Source organism: Diorhabda sublineata, chromosome 11 (genome assembly GCF_026230105.1).
Source record: "Diorhabda sublineata isolate icDioSubl1.1 chromosome 11, icDioSubl1.1, whole genome shotgun sequence".
Taxonomy (NCBI): domain Eukaryota; kingdom Metazoa; phylum Arthropoda; class Insecta; order Coleoptera; family Chrysomelidae; genus Diorhabda; species Diorhabda sublineata.
In genome coordinates this window covers 17,361,476-17,378,377 of record NC_079484.1, presented here as the reverse complement: position 1 = coordinate 17,378,377, position 16,902 = coordinate 17,361,476, and positions in this window count along the sequence as shown.

The following is a 16,902-nucleotide window of genomic DNA, read 5'->3' as shown; positions in this document are numbered from 1 at the left end:
AGAAGCCACACTTAACACGGTTTTATAGACACTAGCCCCCTCTGCCGGCCAGGCGCCAAAGTTGACACGGTTTTATAGACACTAGCGCCCTCTGCCGGCCAGACGCTAAACTTGACACGAATTTACTGACACTAGCGCCCTCTGCCGGCCAGACGCCAAACTTGACACGAATTTACAGACACTAGCGCCCTCTGCCGGCCAGAAGCCACACTTAACACAGTTTTATAGACACTAGCGCCCTCTGCCGGCCAGAAGCCACACTTAACACGGTTTATAGACACTAGCGCCCTCTGCCGGCCTGGCGCCAAAGTTGACACGAATTTACTGACACTAGCGCCCTCTGCCGGCCAGACGCCAAACTTGACACGAATTTACAGACACTAGCGCCCTCTGCCGGCCAGAAGCCACACTTAACACGGTTTTATAGACACTAGCGCCCTCTGCCGGCCAGGCGCCAAACTTGACACGGTTTTATAGACACTAGCGCCCTCTGCCGGCCAACAGACAAACTTAACACGGTTTTATAGACACTAGCGCCACCTGCCGGCCAGGCGCCAAACTTGACACGGTTTTATAGACACTAGCGCCACCTGCCGGCCAGAAGACAAACTAAACACGGTTTTATAGACACTAGCGCTCTCTGCCGGCCAGGCGCCAAACTTAACACGGTTTTATAGACACTAGCGCCCTCTGCCGGCCAGGCGCCAAACTCGACACGGTTTTATAGATACTAGCGCCCTCTGCCGGCCAGAAGCCACACTTAACACGGTTTTATAGACACTAGCGCCCTCTGCCGGCCAGGCGCCAAACTTGACACGGTTTTATAGACACTAGCGCCCTCTGCCGGCCAGACGCCAAACTTGACACGAATTTACAGACACTAGCGCCCTCTGCCGGCCAGAAGCCACACTTAACACGGTTTTATAGACACTAGCGCCCTCTGCCGGCCAGAAGCCACACTTAACACGAATTTACAGACACTAGCGCCCTCTGCCGGCCAGAAGCCACACTTAACACGGTTTTATAGACACTAGCGCCCTCTGCCGGCCTGAAGACAAACTAAACACGGTTTATAGACACTAGCGCCCTCTGCCGGCCAGGCGCCAAACTTGACACGGTTTTATAGACACGATTTTTTTTTTTCGATATTATTACTATTTCATACAACTTTTATATGTTACACCTCGACAAGTTCTTATATCCTACCGGCCAGAAGCCACACTTAACACGGTTTTATAGACACTAGCGCCCTCTGCCGGCCTGAAAACAAACTAAACACGGTTTATATACACTAGCGCCCTCTGCCGGCTAGGCGCCAAACTTGACACGGTTTCATAGACACGATTTTTTTTTTTTCGATATTATTACTATTTCATACAACTTTTATATGTTACACCTTGACAAGTTCTTATATCCTACCGGCCAGAAGACAAACTAAACACGGTTTTATAGACACGATTTTTTTTTTTCGATATTATTACTATTTCATACAACTTTTATATGTTACACCTCGACAAGTTCTTATATCCTACCGGCCAGAAGAAAAACTAAACACGGTTTTATAGACACTAGCGCCACCTGTTGGCCAAACGCCAAACTTAACACGGTTTTATAGACACTAGCGCCCTCTGCCGGTCAGGCGCCAAACTCGACACGGTTTTATAGACACTAGCGCCCTCTGCCGGCCAGAAGCCACACTTAACACGAATTTACAGACACTAGCGCCCTCTGTCGGCCAGAAGCCACACTTAACACGAATTTACAGACACTAGCGCCCTCTGTCGGCCAGAAGCCACACTTAACACGGTTTTATAGACACTAGCGCCCTCTGCCGGCCTGAAGACAAACTAAACACGGTTTATAGACACTAGCGCCCTCTGCCGGCCAGGCGCAAAACTTAACACGGTTTTATAGACACTAGCGCCCTCTGGCGGCCAGGCGCCAAACTCGACACGGTTTTATAGATACTAGCGCCCTCTGCCGGCCAGAAGCCACACTTAACACGAATTTACAGACACTAGCGCCCTCTGCCGGCCAGAAGCCACACTTAACACGGTTTTATAGACACTAGCGCCCTCTGCCGGCCAGGCGCCAAACTTGACACGGTTTTATAGAAACTAGCGCCCTCTGCCGGCCAGACGCCAAACTTGACACGAATTTACAGACACTAGCGCCCTCTGCCGGCCAGAAGCCACACTTAACACGGTTTTATAGACACTAGCGCCACCTGCCGGCCAGAAGCCACACTTAACACGGTTTATAGACACTAGCGCCCTCTGCCGGCCAGGCGCCAAACTTGACACGGTTTTATAGACACGATTTTTTTTTTCGATATTATTACTATTTCATACAACTTTTATATGTTACACCTCGACAAGTTCTTATATCCTACCGGCCAGAAGCCACACTTAACACGGTTTTATAGACACTAGCGCCACCTGCCGGCCTGAAGACAAACTAAACACGGTTTAAAGACACTAGCGCCCTCTGCCGGCCAGGCGCCAAACTTGACACGGTTTTATAGACACGATTTTTTTTTTTTTTCGATATTATTACTATTTCATACAACTTTTATATGTTACACCTCGACAAGTTCTTATATCCTACCGGCCAGAAGACAAACTAAACACGCTTTTATAGACACGATTTTTTTTTTCGATATTATTACTATTTCATACAACTTTTATATGTTACACCTCGACAAGTTCTTATATACTACCGGCCAGAAGAAAAACTAAACACGGTTTCATAGACACTAGCGCCACCTGTTGGCCAAACGCCAAACTTAACACGGTTTTATAGACACCAGCGACCTCTGGCGGCCAAGCGCCAAACCTCGACACGGTTTTATAGATACTAGCGCCCTCTGCCGGCCAGACGCCAAACTTGACACGATTTCACAGACACTAGCGCCCTCTGCCGGCCAGAAGCCACACTTAACACGGTTTTATAGACACTAGCCCCCTCTGCCGGCCAGGCGCCAAAGTTGACACGGTTTTATAGACACTAGCGCCCTCTGCCGGCCAGACGCCAAACTTGACACGAATTTACTGACACTAGCGCCCTCTGCCGGCCAGACGCCAAACTTGACACGAATTTACAGACACTAGCGCCCTCTGCCGGCCAGAAGCCACACTTAACACAGTTTTATAGACACTAGCGCCCTCTGCCGGCCAGAAGCCACACTTAACACGGTTTATAGACACTAGCGCCCTCTGCCGGCCTGGCGCCAAAGTTGACACGAATTTACTGACACTAGCGCCCTCTGCCGGCCAGACGCCAAACTTGACACGAATTTACAGACACTAGCGCCCTCTGCCGGCCAGAAGCCACACTTAACACGGTTTTATAGACACTAGCGCCCTCTGCCGGCCAGGCGCCAAACTTGACACGGTTTTATAGACACTAGCGCCCTCTGCCGGCCAACAGACAAACTTAACACGGTTTTATAGACACTAGCGCCACCTGCCGGCCAGGCGCCAAACTTGACACGGTTTTATAGACACTAGCGCCACCTGCCGGCCAGAAGACAAACTAAACACGGTTTTATAGACACTAGCGCTCTCTGCCGGCCAGGCGCCAAACTTAACACGGTTTTATAGACACTAGCGCCCTCTGCCGGCCAGGCGCCAAACTCGACACGGTTTTATAGATACTAGCGCCCTCTGCCGGCCAGAAGCCACACTTAACACGGTTTTATAGACACTAGCGCCCTCTGCCGGCCAGGCGCCAAACTTGACACGGTTTTATAGACACTAGCGCCCTCTGCCGGCCAGACGCCAAACTTGACACGAATTTACAGACACTAGCGCCCTCTGCCGGCCAGAAGCCACACTTAACACGGTTTTATAGACACTAGCGCCCTCTGCCGGCCAGAAGCCACACTTAACACGAATTTACAGACACTAGCGCCCTCTGCCGGCCAGAAGCCACACTTAACACGGTTTTATAGACACTAGCGCCCTCTGCCGGCCTGAAGACAAACTAAACACGGTTTATAGACACTAGCGCCCTCTGCCGGCCAGGCGCCAAACTTGACACGGTTTTATAGACACGATTTTTTTTTTTCGATATTATTACTATTTCATACAACTTTTATATGTTACACCTCGACAAGTTCTTATATCCTACCGGCCAGAAGCCACACTTAACACGGTTTTATAGACACTAGCGCCCTCTGCCGGCCTGAAAACAAACTAAACACGGTTTATATACACTAGCGCCCTCTGCCGGCTAGGCGCCAAACTTGACACGGTTTCATAGACACGATTTTTTTTTTTTCGATATTATTACTATTTCATACAACTTTTATATGTAACACCTTGACAAGTTCTTATATCCTACCGGCCAGAAGACAAACTAAACACGGTTTTATAGACACGATTTTTTTTTTTTCGATATTATTACTATTTCATACAACTTTTATATGTTACACCTCGACAAGTTCTTATATCCTACCGGCCAGAAGAAAAACTAAACACGGTTTTATAGACACTAGCGCCACCTGTTGGCCAAACGCCAAACTTAACACGGTTTTATAGACACTAGCGCCCTCTGCCGGTCAGGCGCCAAACTCGACACGGTTTTATAGACACTAGCGCCCTCTGCCGGCCAGAAGCCACACTTAACACGAATTTACAGACACTAGCGCCCTCTGTCGGCCAGAAGCCACACTTAACACGAATTTACAGACACTAGCGCCCTCTGTCGGCCAGAAGCCACACTTAACACGGTTTTATAGACACTAGCGCCCTCTGCCGGCCTGAAGACAAACTAAACACGGTTTATAGACACTAGCGCCCTCTGCCGGCCAGGCGCAAAACTTAACACGGTTTTATAGACACTAGCGCCCTCTGGCGGCCAGGCGCCAAACTCGACACGGTTTTATAGATACTAGCGCCCTCTGCCGGCCAGAAGCCACACTTAACACGAATTTACAGACACTAGCGCCCTCTGCCGGCCAGAAGCCACACTTAACACGGTTTTATAGACACTAGCGCCCTCTGCCGGCCAGGCGCCAAACTTGACACGGTTTTATAGAAACTAGCGCCCTCTGCCGGCCAGACGCCAAACTTGACACGAATTTACAGACACTAGCGCCCTCTGCCGGCCAGAAGCCACACTTAACACGGTTTTATAGACACTAGCGCCACCTGCCGGCCAGAAGCCACACTTAACACGGTTTATAGACACTAGCGCCCTCTGCCGGCCAGGCGCCAAACTTGACACGGTTTTATAGACACGATTTTTTTTTTCGATATTATTACTATTTCATACAACTTTTATATGTTACACCTCGACAAGTTCTTATATCCTACCGGCCAGAAGCCACACTTAACACGGTTTTATAGACACTAGCGCCACCTGCCGGCCTGAAGACAAACTAAACACGGTTTAAAGACACTAGCGCCCTCTGCCGGCCAGGCGCCAAACTTGACACGGTTTTATAGACACGATTTTTTTTTTTTTTTCGATATTATTACTATTTCATACAACTTTTATATGTTACACCTCGACAAGTTCTTATATCCTACCGGCCAGAAGACAAACTAAACACGCTTTTATAGACACGATTTTTTTTTTCGATATTATTACTATTTCATACAACTTTTATATGTTACACCTCGACAAGTTCTTATATACTACCGGCCAGAAGAAAAACTAAACACGGTTTCATAGACACTAGCGCCACCTGTTGGCCAAACGCCAAACTTAACACGGTTTTATAGACACCAGCGACCTCTGGCGGCCAAGCGCCAAACCTCGACACGGTTTTATAGATACTAGCGCCCTCTGCCGGCCAGACGCCAAACTTGACACGATTTCACAGACACTAGCGCCCTCTGCCGGCCAGAAGCCACACTTAACACGGTTTTATAGACACTAGCCCCCTCTGCCGGCCAGGCGCCAAACTTGACACGGTTTTATAGACACTAGCGCCCTCTGCCGGCCAGACGCCAAACTTGACACGAATTTACAGACACTAGCGCCCTCTGCCGGCCAGACGCTAAACTTGACACGAATTTACAGACACTAGCGCCCTCTGCCGGCCAGAAGCCACACTTAACACGGTTTTATAGACACTAGCGCCCTCTGCCGGCCAGGCGTCAAACTTGACACGAATTTACAGACACTAGCGCCCTCTGCCGGCCAGAAGCCACACTTAACACGGTTTTATAGACACTAGCGCCACCTGCCGGCCAGAAGCCACACTTAACACGGTTTATAGGCACTAGCGCCCTCTGCCGGCCAGGCGCCAAACTTGACACGGTTTTATAGACACTAGCGCCCTCTGCCGGCCAGACGCCAAACTTGACACGAATTTACTGACACTAGCGCCCTCTGCCGAGCAGACGCTAAACTTGACACGAATTTACAGACACTAGCGCCCTCTGCCGGCCAGAAGCCACACTTAACACGGTTTTATAGACACTAGCGCCCTCTGCCGGCCAGAAGCCACACTTAACACGGTTTTATAGACACCAGCGCCACCTGCCGGCCAGAAGACAAACTAAACACGGTTTTATAGACACTAGCGCCCTCTGCCGGCCAGAAGCAACACTTAACACGAATTTACAGACACTAGCGCCCTCTGCCGGCCAGAAGCCACACTTAACACGGTTTTATAGACACTAGCGCCCTCTGCCGACCAGGCGCCACACTCGACACGGTTTTATAGATACTAGCACCCTCTGCCGACCAGAAGCCACACTTAACACGGTTTTATAGACACTAGCGCCCTCTGCCGGCCAGGCGCCAAACTTGACACGGTTTTATAGACACTAGCGCCCTCTGCCGGCCAGACGCCAAACTTGACACGAATTTACAGACACTAGCGCCCTCTGCCGGCCAGACGCTAAACTTGACACGAATTTACAGACACTAGCGCCCTCTGCCGGCCAGAAGCCACACTTAACACGGTTTTATAGACACTAGCACCACCTGCCGGCCAGAAGCCACACTTAACACGGTTTATAGGCACTAGCGCCCTCTGCCGGCCAGGCGCCAAACTTGACACGGTTTTATAGACACTAGCGCCCTCTGCCGGCCAGACGCCAAACTTGACACGAATTTACTGACACTAGCGCCCTCTGCCGGCCAGACGCTAAACTTGACACGAATTTACAGACACTAGCGCCCTCTGCCGGCCAGAAGCCACACTTAACACGGTTTTATAGACACTAGCGCCCTCTGCCGGCCAGGCGCCAAACTTGACACGGTTTTATAGACACTGGCGCCCTCTGCCGGCCAACAGACAAACTTAACACGGTTTTATAGACACTAGCGCCACCTGCCGGCCAGGCGCCAAACTTGACACGGTTTAATAGACACTAGCGCCACCTGCCGGCCAGAAGCCACACTTAACACGGTTTATAGACACTAGCGCCCTCTGCCGGCCTGGCGCCAAAGTTGACACGGTTTTATAGACACTAGCGCCCTCTGCCGGCCAGACGCCAAACTTGACACGAATTTACTGACACTAGCGCCCTCTGCCGGCCAGACGCCAAACTTGACACGAATTTACAGACACTAGCGCCCTCTGCCGGCCAGAAGCCACACTTAACACAGTTTTATAGACACTAGCGCCCTCTGCCGGCCAGAAGCCACACTTAACACGGTTTATAGACACTAGCGCCCTCTGCCGGCCTGGCGCCAAAGTTGACACGAATTTACTGACACTAGCGCCCTCTGCCGGCCAGACGCCAAACTTGACACGAATTTACAGACACTAGCGCCCTCTGCCGGCCAGAAGCCACACTTAACACGGTTTAATAGACACTAACGCCCTCTGCCGGCCAGGCGCCAAACTTGACACGGTTTTATAGACACTAGCGCCCTCTGCCGGCCAACAGACAAACTTAACACGGTTTTATAGACACTAGCGCCACCTGCCGGCCAGGCGCCAAACTTGACACGGTTTTATAGACACTAGCGCCACCTCCCGGCCAGAAGACAAACCAAACACGGTTTTATAGACACTAGCGCCCTCTGCCGGCCAGGCGCCAAACTTAACACGGTTTTATAGACACTAGCGCCCTCTGCCGGCCAGGCGCCAAACTCGACACGGTTTTATAGATACTAGCGCCCTCTGCCGGCCAGAAGCCACACTTAACACGGTTTTATAGACACTAGCGCCCTCTGCCGGCCAGGCGCCAAACTTGACACGGTTTTATAGACACTAGCGCCCTCTGCCGGCCAGACGCCAAACTTGACACGAATTTACAGACACTAGCGCCCTCTGCCGGCCAGAAGCCACACTTAACACGGTTTTATAGACACTAGCGCCCTCTGCCGGCCAGAAGCCACACTTAACACGAATTTACAGACACTAGCGCCCTCTGCCGGCCAGAAGCCACACTTAACACGGTTTTATAGACACTAGCGCCCTCTGCCGGCCTGAAGACAAACTAAACACGGTTTATAGACACTAGCGCCCTCTGCCGGCCAGGCGCCAAACTTGACACGGTTTTATAGACACGATTTTTTTTTTTCGATATTATTACTATTTCATACAACTTTTATATGTTACACCTCGACAAGTTCTTATATCCTACCGGCCAGAAGCCACACTTAACACGGTTTTATAGACACTAGCGCCCTCTGCCGGCCTGAAAACAAACTAAACACGGTTTATATACACTAGCGCCCTCTGCCGGCTAGGCGCCAAACTTGACACGGTTTCATAGACACGATTTTTTTTTTTTCGATATTATTACTATTTCATACAACTTTTATATGTTACACCTTGACAAGTTCTTATATCCTACCGGCCAGAAGACAAACTAAACACGGTTTTATAGACACGATTTTTTTTTTCGATATTATTACTATTTCATACAACTTTTATATGTTACACCTCGACAAGTTCTTATATCCTACCGGCCAGAAGAAAAACTAAACACGGTTTTATAGACACTAGCGCCACCTGTTGGCCAAACGCCAAACTTAACACGGTTTTATAGACACTAGCGCCCTCTGCCGGCCAGAAGCCACACTTAACACGGTTTTATAGACACTAGCGCCCTCTGCCGGCCAGGCGCCAAACTTGACACGGTTTTATAGACACTGGCGCCCTCTGCCGGCCAACAGACAAACTTAACACGGTTTTATAGACACTAGCGCCACCTGCCGGCCAGAAGCCACACTTAACACTGTTTTATAGACACTAGCGCCCTCTGCCGGTCAGGCGCCAAACTTGACACGGTTTTATACACACTAGCGCCCTCTGCCGGCCAACAGACAAACTTAACACGGTTTTATAGACACTAGCGCCACCTGCCGGCCAAAAGACAAACTAAACACGGTTTTATAGACACTAGCGCCCTCTGCCGGCCAGAAGCCACACTTAACACGGTTTTATAGACACTAGCGCCCTCTGCCGGTCAGGCGCCAAACTTGACACGGTTTTATACACACTAGCGCCCTCTGCCGGCCAACAGACAAACTTAACACGGTTTTATAGACACTAGCGCCACCTGCCGGCCAAAAGACAAACTAAACACGGTTTTATAGACACTAGCGCCCTCTGCCGGCCAGAAGCCACACTTAAAACGGTTTTATAGACACTAGCGCCACCTGCCGGCCAGAAGACAAACTAAACACGGTTTTATAGACACTAGCGCCCTCTGCCGGCCAGAAGCCACACTTAACACGAATTTACAGACACTAGCGCCCTCTGCCGGCCAGAAGCCACACTTAACACGGTTTTATAGACACTAGCGCCCTCTGCCGGCCTGAAGACAAACTAAACACGGTTTATAGACACTAGCGCCCTCTGCCAACCAAGCGCCAAACTTGACACGGTTTCATAGACACTAGCGCCCTCTGCCGGCCAAGCGCCAAACTCGACACGGTTTTATAGATACTAGCACCCTCTGCCGGCCAGAAGCCACACTTAACACGGTTTTATAGACACTAGCGCCCTCTGCCGGCCAGGCGCCAAACTTGACACGGTTTTATAGACACTAGCGCCCTCTGCCGGCCAGACGCCAAACTTGACACGAATTTACAGACACTAGCGCCCTCTGTCGGCCAGAAGCCACACTTAACACGGTTTTATAGACACTAGCGCCCTCTGCCGACCAGGCGCCAAACTTGACACGGTTTTATAGACAATGGCGCCTTCTGCCCGCCAGGCGCCAAACTTGACACGAATTTACTGACACTAGCGCCCTCTGCCGGCCAGACGCCAAACTTGACACGAATTTACAGACACTAGCGCCCTCTGCCGGCCAGAAGCCACACTTAACACGGTTTTATAGACACTAGCGCCCTCTGCCGGCCAGGCGCCAAACTTGACACGGTTTTATAGACACTAGCGCCCTCTGCCGGCCAACAGACAAACTTTACACGGTTTTATAGACACTAGCGTCACCTGCCGGCTAGGCGCCAAACTTGACACGGTTTAATAGACACTAGCGCCACCAGCCGGCCAGAAGCCACACTTAACACGGTTTATAGACACTAGCGCCCTCTGCCGGCCTGGCGCCAAAGTTGACACGGTTTTATAGACACATGCGCCCTCTGCGGCCAGACGCCAAACTTGACACGAATTTACTGACACTAGCGCCCTCTGCCGGCCAGACGCCAAACTTGACACGAATTTACAGACACTAGCGCCCTCTGCCGGCCAGAAGCCACACTTAACACGGTTTATAGACACTAGCGCCCTCTGCCGGCCTGGCGCCAAACTTGACACGGTTTTATAGACACTAGCGCCCTCTGCCGGCCAGAAGCCACACTTAACACGGTTTTATAGACACTAGCGCCCTCTGCCGGCCAGAAGCCACACTTAACACGGTTTTATGGGCACTAGCGCCACCTGCCGGCCAGAAGACAAACTAAACACGGTTTTATAGACACTAGCGCCCTCTGCCGGCCAGAAGCCACACTTAACACGAATTTACAGACACTAGCGCCCTCTGCCGGCCAGAAGCCACACTTAACACGGTTTTATAGACACTAGCGCCCTCTGCCGGCCTGAAGACAAACTAAACACGGTTTATAGACACTAGCGCCCTCTGCCAACCAAGCGCCAAACTTGACACGGTTTTATAGACACTAGCGCCCTCTGCCGGCCAGGCGCCAAACTCGACACGGTTTTATAGATACTAGCACCCTCTGCCGGCCAGAAGCCACACTTAACACGGTTTTATAGACACTAGCGCCCTCTGCCGGCCAGGCGCCAAACTTGACACGGTTTTATAGACACTAGCGCCCTCTGCCGGCCAGACGCCAAACTTGACACGGTTTTATAGACAATGGCGCCTTCTGCCGGCCAGGCGCCAAACTTGACACGAATTTACTGACACTAGCGCCCTCTGCCGGCCTGGCGCCAAAGTTGACACGGTTTTATAGACACATGCGCCCTCTGCGGCCAGACGCCAAACTTGACACGAATTTACTGACACTAGCGCCCTCTGCCGGCCAGACGCCAAACTTGACACGAATTTACAGACACTAGCGCCCTCTGCCGGCCAGAAGCCACACTTAACACGGTTTATAGACACTAGCGCCCTCTGCCGGCCTGGCGCCAAACTTGACACGGTTTTATAGACACTAGCGCCCTCTGCCGGCCAGAAGCCACACTTAACACGGTTTTATAGACACTAGCGCCCTCTGCCGGCCAGAAGCCACACTTAACACGGTTTTATAGGCACTAGCGCCACCTGCCGGCCAGAAGACAAACTAAACACGGTTTTATAGACACTAGCGCCCTCTGCCAGCCAGACGCCAAACTTGACACGAATTTACAGACACTAGCGCCCTCTGCCGGCCAGAAGCCACACTTGACACGGTTTTATAGACACTAGCGCCACCTGCCGGCCAGAAGACAAACTAAACACGGTTTTATAGACACTAGCGCCCTCTGCCGGCCAGAAGACAAACTAAACACGGTTTTATAGACACTAGCGCCCTCTGCCAGCCAGACGCCAAACTTGACACGAATTTACAGACACTAGCGCCCTCTGCCGGCCAGAAGCCACACTTGACACGGTTTTATAGACACTAGCGCCCTCTGCCGGCCAGACGCCAAACTTGACACGAATTTACAGACACTAGCGCCCTCTGCCGGCCAGAAGCCACACTTAACACGGTTTTATAGACACTAGCGCCCTCTGCCTGCCAGACGCCAAACTTGACACGAATTTACAGACACTAGCGCCCTCTGCCGGCCAGAAGCCACACTTAACACGGTTTTATAGACACTAGCGCCCTCTGCCGGCCAGGCGCCAAACTTGACACGGTTTTTTTTTTTTCGATATTATTACTATTTCATACAACTTTTATATGTTACACCTCGACAAGTTCTTATATCCTACCGGCCAGAAGAAAAACTAAACACGGTTTTATAGACACTAGCGCCCTCTGCCGGCCTGAAGCCACACTTAACACGGTTTTATAGACACTAGCGCCACCTGCCGGCCAGAAGACAAACTAAACACGGTTTTATAGACACTAGCGCCCTCTGCCGGCCAGAAGACGAACTAAACACGGTTTTATAGACACTAGCGCCCTCTGTCGGCCAGGCGCCAAACTTGACACGAATTTACAGACACTAGCGCCACCTGCCGGCCAGAAGCCACACTTAACACGATTTTATAGACACTAGCGCCCTCTGCCGGCCAGACGCCAAACTTGACACGGTTTTATAGACACTAGCGCCCTCTGCCGGCCAGGCGCCAAACTTGACACGGTTTTTTTTTTTTTCGATATTATTACTATTTCATACAACTTTTATATGTTACACCTCGACTAGTTCTTATATCCTACCGGCCAGAAGAAAAACTAAACACGGTTTTATAGACACTAGCGCCCTCTGCCGGCCAGAAGACAAACTTAACACGGTTTTATAGACACTAGCGCCCTCTGCCGGCCAGAAGCCACACTTAACACGGTTTATAGACACTAGCGCCCTCTGCCGGCCAGGCGCCAAACTTGACACGGTTTTATAGACACTAGCGGCCTCTGCCGGCCAAACGCCAAACTTGACACGAATTTACTGACACTAGCGCCCTCTGCCGGCCAGACGCCAAACTTGACACGAATTTACAGACACTAGCGCCCTCTGCCGGCCAGAAGCCACACGTAACACGGTTGTATAGACACTAGCGCCCTCTGCCGGCCAGGCGCCAAACTTGACACGGTTTTATAGACACTAGCGCCCTCTGCCGGCCAGAAGACAAACTTAACACGGTTTTATAGACACTAGCGCCACCTGACGGCCAGGCGCCAAACTTGACACGGTTTTATAGACACTAGCGCCACCTGCCGGCCAGAAGACAAACTAAACACGGTTTTATAGACACTAGCGCCCTCTGCCCGCCAGGCGCCAAACTTGACACGGTTTTTTTTTTTCGACATTATTACTATTTCATACAACTTTTATATGTTACACCTCGACAAGTTCTTATATCCTACCGGCCAGAAGCCACACTTAACACGGTTTTATAGACACTAGCGCCACCTGCCTGCAAGAAGACAAACTAAACACGGTTTTATAGACACTAGCGACCTCTGCCAGCCTGAAGCCACACTTAACACGGTTTTATAGACACTAGCGCCACCTGCCGGCAAGAAGACAAACTAAACACGATTTTATAGACACTAGCGCCCTCTGCCGGCCTGAAGCCACACTTAACACGGTTTTATAGACAATAGCGCCACCTGCCGGCCAGAAGACAAACTAAACACGGTTTTATAGAAACTAGCGCCCTCTGCCAGCCAGACGCCAAACTTGACACGAATTTACAGACACTAGCGCCCTCTGCCGGCCAGAAGCCACACTTAACACGGTTTTATAGACACTAGCGCCACCTGCCGGCCAGAAGACAAACTAAACACGGTTTTATAGACACTAGCGCCACCTGCCGGCCAGAAGACAAACTAAACACGGTTTTATAGACACTAGCGCCCTCTGCCGGCCAGACGCCAAACTTGACACGAATTTACAGACACTAGCGCCCTCTGCCGGCCAGAAGCCACACTTAACACGGTTTTATAGACACTAGCGCCCTCTGCCGGCCAGACGCCAAACTTGACACGAATTTACAGACACTAGCGCCCTCTGCCGGCCAGAAGCCACACTTAACACGGTTTTATAGACACTAGCGCCCTCTGCCGGCCAGGCGCCAAACTTGACATGGTTTTTTTTTTTTCGATATTATTACTATTTCATACAACTTTTATATGTTACACCTCGACAAGTTCTTATATCCTACCGGCCAGAAGACAAACTAAACACGGTTTTATAGACACTAGCGCCACCTGCCGGCCAGAAGACAAACTAAACACGGTTTTATAGACACTAGCGCCCTCTGCCGGCCAGACGCCAAACTTGACACGAATTTACAGACACTAGCGCCCTCTGCCGGCCAGAAGCCACACTTAACACGGTTTTATAGACACTAGCGCCCTCTGCCGGCCAGACGCCAAACTTGACACGAATTTACAGACACTAGCGCCCTCTGCCGGCCAGAAGCCACACTTAACACGGTTTTATAGACACTAGCGCCCTCTGCCGGCCAGGCGCCAAACTTGACATGGTTTTTTTTTTTCGATATTATTACTATTTCATACAACTTTTATATGTTACACCTCGACAAGTTCTTATATCCTACCGGCCAGAAGAAAAACTAAACACGGTTTTATAGACACTAGCGCCCTCTGCCGGCCTGAAGCCACACTTAACACGGTTTTATAGACACTAGCGCCACCTGCCGGCCAGAAGACAAACTAAACACGGTTTTATAGACACTAGCGCCCTCTGCCGGCCAGAAGACGAACTAAACACGGTTTTATAGACACTAGCGCCCTCTGTCGGCCAGGCGCCAAACTTGACACGAATTTACAGACACTAGCGCCACCTGCCGGCCAGAAGCCACACTTAACACGATTTTATAGACACTAGCGCCCTCTGCCGGCCAGACGCCAAACTTGACACGGTTTTATAGACACTAGCGCCCTCTGCCGGCCAGGCGCCAAACTTGACACGGTTTTTTTTTTTTTCGATATTATTACTATTTCATACAACTTTTATATGTTACACCTCGACTAGTTCTTATATCCTACCGGCCAGAAGAAAAACTAAACACGGTTTTATAGACACTAGCGCCCTCTGCCGGCCAGAAGACAAACTTAACACGGTTTTATAGACACTAGCGCCCTCTGCCGGCCAGAAGCCACACTTAACACGGTTTATAGACACTAGCGCCCTCTGCCGGCCAGGCGCCAAACTTGACACGGTTTTATAGACACTAGCGGCCTCTGCCGGCCAAACGCCAAACTTGACACGAATTTACTGACACTAGCGCCCTCTGCCGGCCAGACGCCAAACTTGACACGAATTTACAGACACTAGCGCCCTCTGCCGGCCAGAAGCCACACGTAACACGGTTGTATAGACACTAGCGCCCTCTGCCGGCCAGGCGCCAAACTTGACACGGTTTTATAGACACTAGCGCCCTCTGCCGGCCAGAAGACAAACTTAACACGGTTTTATAGACACTAGCGCCACCTGACGGCCAGGCGCCAAACTTGACACGGTTTTATAGACACTAGCGCCACCTGCCGGCCAGAAGACAAACTAAACACGGTTTTATAGACACTAGCGCCCTCTGCCCGCCAGGCGCCAAACTTGACACGGTTTTTTTTTTCGACATTATTACTATTTCATACAACTTTTATATGTTACACCTCGACAAGTTCTTATATCCTACCGGCCAGAAGCCACACTTAACACGGTTTTATAGACACTAGCGCCACCTGCCGGCAAGAAGACAAACTAAACACGGTTTTATAGACACTAGCGACCTCTGCCAGCCTGAAGCCACACTTAACACGGTTTTATAGACACTAGCGCCACCTGCCGGCAAGAAGACAAACTAAACACGATTTTATAGACACTAGCGCCCTCTGCCGGCCTGAAGCCACACTTAACACGGTTTTATAGACAATAGCGCCACCTGCCGGCCAGAAGACAAACTAAACACGGTTTTATAGAAACTAGCGCCCTCTGCCAGCCAGACGCCAAACTTGACACGAATTTACAGACACTAGCGCCCTCTGCCGGCCAGAAGCCACACTTAACACGGTTTTATAGACACTAGCGCCACCTGCCGGCCAGAAGACAAACTAAACACGGTTTTATAGACACTAGCGCCCTCTGCCGGCCAGAAGACAAACTAAACACGGTTTTATAGACACTAGCGCCACCTGCCGGCCAGAAGACAAACTAAACACGGTTTTATAGACACTAGCGCCACCTGCCGGCCAGAAGACAAACTAAACACGGTTTTATAGACACTAGCGCCCTCTGCCGGCCAGACGCCAAACTTGACACGAATTTACAGACACTAGCGCCCTCTGCCGGCCAGAAGCCACACTTAACACGGTTTTATAGACACTAGCGCCCTCTGCCGGCCAGACGCCAAACTTGACACGAATTTACAGACACTAGCGCCCTCTGCCGGCCAGAAGCCACACTTAACACGGTTTTATAGACACTAGCGCCCTCTGCCGGCCAGGCGCCAAACTTGACATGGTTTTTTTTTTTTCGATATTATTACTATTTCATACAACTTTTATATGTTACACCTCGACAAGTTCTTATATCCTACCGGCCAGAAGACAAACTAAACACGGTTTTATAGACACTAGCGCCACCTGCCGGCCAGAAGACAAACTAAACACGGTTTTATAGACACTAGCGCCCTCTGCCGGCCAGACGCCAAACTTGACACGAATTTACAGACACTAGCGCCCTCTGCCGGCCAGAAGCCACACTTAACACGGTTTTATAGACACTAGCGCCCTCTGCCGGCCAGACGCCAAACTTGACACGAATTTACAGACACTAGCGCCCTCTGCCGGCCAGAAGCCACACTTAACACGGTTTTATAG